This window comes from Pygoscelis adeliae, unplaced genomic scaffold, assembly GCF_000699105.1.
Source record: "Pygoscelis adeliae isolate BGI_AS28 unplaced genomic scaffold, ASM69910v1 Scaffold797, whole genome shotgun sequence".
Lineage (NCBI taxonomy): Eukaryota > Metazoa > Chordata > Aves > Sphenisciformes > Spheniscidae > Pygoscelis > Pygoscelis adeliae.
The window spans coordinates 64,112-69,099 of record NW_008825230.1 but is presented as its reverse complement, the minus strand read 5'-3'; the positions used below and the strand labels follow the sequence as shown (position 1 = coordinate 69,099).

The 4,988-nt window shown below is 38.2% G+C and overlaps 1 protein-coding gene across 1 annotated transcript in view; it reads right to left on the bottom strand.

The window, feature by feature from the left end:
• Nucleotides 1–4,064, bottom strand: part of PLCE1 (phospholipase C, epsilon 1) — a 102,712-nt gene extending 98,648 nt beyond the window's left edge. Inside the window, exon 1 of the mRNA XM_009329287.1 lies at nt 4,060–4,064. The gene's annotated coding sequence lies outside the window, so the exon portion shown is untranslated. The remainder of the gene's footprint in view (nt 1–4,059) is intronic.
• Between the last annotated feature and the right edge of the window lie 924 nt (nt 4,065–4,988).

Here is a 4,988-nt window from a genome sequence, read left to right as displayed (position 1 = left end):
CAAAGCCTTCATTTGTTGCACGTTTTTAAAGCAATTTTAAATGCCTTTAAACCAGAATGGTATATTAACAAGTAATAACTCTCAGGACAGTACGTCCTGAAGATCACTTAAGTATCTCCTTTGAAAACACAGAAGTTTTACAGAACATACGAGCCTAAACACAATTAACAGCATCACAGGAAATGCTGCTCTTTCCAAATTTGGTCTGTTCCAAGAAAAATTTCATTAAAATGAGTAAATTCTGATGGTGATTTTTCATTTTGGCACTGCAGGTTTTTCAGAAGAAAACCCTCATTAATATCAACCAAATGAAGCTAAGAGCAATCTCTTGGAAGTCATGACCAAGGACCGATCCAATCGCTTTTACCTGTACTTATTCCACAACAGTGTAATTCAAATACCTATAGCATGGAATACGGCAGCAGTCTGCCATGAAACAAGCACTTTGGGCAGAAAGAAAGGAATATGTAAAGTGAACTTGGGTGGAAGGGAGGGGGGCTGAAAGAGGAAACACACTTACCAGAATGAGAATTTGCTCAGAACAAAAGAATCAGACGTTAATGCACAGTTAGTCAATACTTCAGTTTTATGTCTTCCAAAATGGCACTCCAGCATCACACTTTGGAGCACTTATTTAATAAAATTTTAAAAAGAGGTGATGCTGACAGTCACATCATTTTCTGATGGATCTTGGGTTTTCTCAGATTTATTTCATTCAGGTTATGACCATACCCACACTGATTAGCCCATGACGTTTCAAGATCACTGCTAAAGTACAAATGCAGAATAGACTAAGAAACGCTTTTTTGTAAAGATGTTGCCTACCTAGAGCCAGCACTTGTCACTGGCCAGTTTCTTCTAAGGACGTTGTGGGGTCGGGGGTTTTTTTAAACACAAATGAAAGAATATTCTCCTATTACTACTTACTATTATCACCTTTTGAAAAAATGGTATTCTTTTTAAAGTGGAAATAAACCAATTTCCTAATGAAATTTCTATTAATAAATTACTTTTCCCAACATTCTTACGTGAAAAAATGTTTACCTAATTAATCTCAAAATACCACCCAACATTATTCTGTTTAAATGGGAGTGAGGCCGTAGTCTGAGGAACATTTCTTTTAGCTACAAACGCAAAAGCCATTTTGGACATAATTATTTTTAACATTCACCCCTTGATCTAGTTCACTGTAAGAGAACCAGTCACTTAATTACTCTCCGAACAATGCTAAGTTGCTAACCACTTGATTATCAAAGATGTTGGAACAACCAACTGTCAATTGGGATCTGCAGAAATGCTGAAAATCAGACCAATCTATGAAAAAAGGTCTGCCACTGATCTGGGATTTAAAGTCAGGTCATGTGAACTCACACAGATTTCTAAGCCAATAGAATAATTACCGACCTTGTTTTTAATCTAGCTCCTACTCTGAAACATAATTCCTGCCGTGCATAAATAAAAATGAATCACACTATTTTGTACAGTCAATTCTCCACTTTTCATTTACAATTATATAGTCTGAGTAAACACTACAGGTACAAAGACACTTGGACGGTGCTCTGAAGGCCAGCTCCGGAAAAGAACTGCAGCTTTCCAACCTAAACTAGCTCCAAACAAATTACCTGTTTCTCAGCACTGTGCCAGAGATCCCATTTCTGAGAAGGCTTACTTGCTTGTGCATGCTTATTGCTTACAGCACTACAGAATCTAGTTACAGTGCTTCCTCATGAACTTCCTCTCTGTGCTCTCATAAAGCTCAGGCATCTCTGCAGAGAAATTCACTATAAAATTTGGTTAAGAAGAGATCAGAGTCTGTACAGATGGATGTTTGCAATGCCAAGGGAAAGAAACTCTTAATAAAAGAAAACTTTAAAAGCTACAGCAAAAATGGTTGTATCATATTTTCTATTGTTACCGCTAAAGTCACCAATTAAAATTTTAGAAAATATTTTACTTAAAATTGCAAGAAAATACAGGTGAAAGTCATGCCTAAAAGAAAAAATATTTAATATTGAACAGCAAGTTGACAAACGTCCGTATGCAACTTCATTACAACTCAAACTTCCCCTGCAAAAAGTCAAATCTTTAGCAAAATTGCAAATATATACACTTTTTTTTTTTAACAAATTGATACATTTACCGTATTTTGGACAACTTTACACCATCTCTCTGTTTCAGGACAGAAGCTTTATGTTACTACGCATTAAGTATGGATTCTAAGGGTTCCAGCTACAAAATTACAATTAAAAAAATAAAGACAATAACAGCAGGAGGGACTGGAAATACTGGGTTCAAATGTGTATCACTGCAAATGTTCTGCACTCAAAAAGATCAAAGATTGTCCATCCCTACATAACTTTCATAGAAGAAAAAGAATGGGGTGCCACAAGTTTGGTATGTATACTTTTCTGATTTTCAGGAAGAAGGAAATCTTTAATTCATGGACCTTCTAAAACATGAATCTGTTGTAACAATTTTTGATTAACATATAATGATGAGAACTGAAATACATTAAACACTGAATGCATTGTCTGTTATGTCTAGAACGGTGTATATATCTGCCTTTCTTCCTATCATGTACTTAAGATTCTCAAGAAGACATGCCAGAGCCCCATATCTCAAACAGTTGAGGTTGAAGAACAGCAGGTTGTTCAAAGCTAAAGGATGTTACTGTGTTTGACAGAGATGATGCTGTGAACAGCAGAAAGGTCTGCTCTTTTAGGACTATTTCCCAGCTCTGCTCACTGACATGTCTTGTTCACATTAGCAATTAAATAGGTGAGGCCTTCAGAAATCCTTTTGAGAAATTGAACTAATTTGAGCTTTTTTGTAAGTATTTTTTCAATGTTTGGAATACAAAAGCTAGCCATTTAGACTGTTAGAACATTATCTTCTTGGTGGCATGTGGCAGTCTGTGACCAACTAAACACACACCAGAACAGCCAATCAAATTTTTGGTTACGTGTGTTAAGTTCTACTATTTTACAAGACAAGTAGGGCAAGGGATAAAATCTGTGGTCAATTAAATTCCATTTCTAACTTACTATTCAAGATGAAGTGGATGATGACAAATAGTCATCCACAAGCTTTAGTAAACTGTACTGCCACTCAAATATGCCTGAGATTCACTACCTATCCCAAGCCTCTCTGATTTCTTGTTTGTCATGACACTCTGTTGCAGAGTTTCTCCCTAGGTGCACTGTGGCAAATATGGGAACAGCCATCTGGAAGCAACTGCAGTTTTGCAAGTTGGGGTCAAACTCAAAAATTCCCACGAATCCTCTCCCAGCATCTCATGATCCATCTTTTTTTGGCTAACAGGCAACATTCTTAAAGTATTACCAACCATCCCAGATTTAAAAAAATAAAATAAAATAAAGTGTTACATATCATGATGCCCTTCTTCATACTCAACAGTTTTTGGAGATGCATTTGAATTTCACCCTTCAGTTGGCTCTGCAAGCCAACGACTGCCCTGCAAAGCAGAACTGATAGCAGTTTCAGCAATGGCACTTGCCATCTAGTCTGCCTGCAGCTTTACCAACAGGGAGAGAAAGAACTGTCATCACCTGAAGGAACTTTGGCTGAAACACAGCCATTTGGTGCAGGTTTGCATTCGTGTTCAAGAAACAGCAGTAAAAAAAAAGACTGTTTTGGCACAGTGTGACATGGCCACCATCTGCTACAGCACGTCAGGATGACAAAGAATAGCCTCGGGAGATCTGTATGCAGGTAATCTCACAGCTGCAGTAGCAACTCTTCAGCAAGAAAGCTGGAGCTGTGAACACACATTTGCAGTGAAATACATGCAAATTGTGCAAAGACTGTTCAGAACATCAGGGGTTAACAGTGTCCTCTACATCTTAATTTGCTCATATCTGGCTCTCCCTATGTATTTTCACATGGTGCTTAAACGGAGTATCTTGACTGCTGAGATGCTAATTTTCGTAATGGAAAAATTCCTTAAAATATCCCTAGACTGGTGAAATGCTGTTTTGCATTTGAAAAAATGCCTAGAAAATAAAAGAATACTGTGCCACAGTACAGTCTGAAGTGTACCTCATAACATACTAGGAATACTGTTGTCTTGGGAGGAGGGGGGGCGGGGAGAAAACCTTGCTCAAAATACATACACACAGTAATCAATACCACTACAATTTTGCCCAGTACTTGACAAATGCACTATAGGGTGGTTCAGGCATGTTCAGGGTGGTGTGGTTCACAGGTGTTGTTTGTCTTTTGTCTCGGACAGTATAAAGAAGAAAACCAGGAACTACTTTGAGAACGCAAGAAATGGAAAGGTTTGTTTACTGCAGCCGCAGCAGACCAGCACAGAAGCATCAGGAAAGACCAAGGGGAAGAAGATTGCTGAGTAGATAGCTGAGGTAGAAAGAACTTAAGTGTCACTGCATTGAGGATGCTTTGAATGCAGTCAACAGAAAGAGTAGGTAAAAGAGGAAAGAAAGGAAACAGTAAAATGAAGTGAGGTGGGGTTTTTTTTTGCATTGTGTGCATTTTTTCAATGCATTTAACAAGATCGTGATTTTAAGAAAAGACCTCTGCTTGCATAATTTACAATTGCAGGCAGCGAGTAAAAGCAAACACCGTGTTATGCCCTCACCGCCGAGAAACTGCGGGAGGGGATGATGCCAAGATGACTTTCTCCTTACAATAGGAATAAATCTACTGAGTCAAAAGGAAGTTGCCCTCGCTGGGGAAGAGTGTGTATGACTGGCAGATAAGGTGCGTGCACCAGAGTCTGTCCAGTCCCCTTACACATCTGAAGGAAAGAACACATCACAGGAAAGGAATAATGGTCTTCAGGCACCTCTTCATCATAGGAGTCAATACTTGTTCCAGCATACTAATGACAAATTCTAATTCGCTCATGGCTTTTCTAGTAATAACTAGTGTTGCAGTCACTGTGGGAGGCCCAGATGTTTTCATTTGCTTTCTGTAAATGAGCTTCAGATTCTAACAATTTAGAT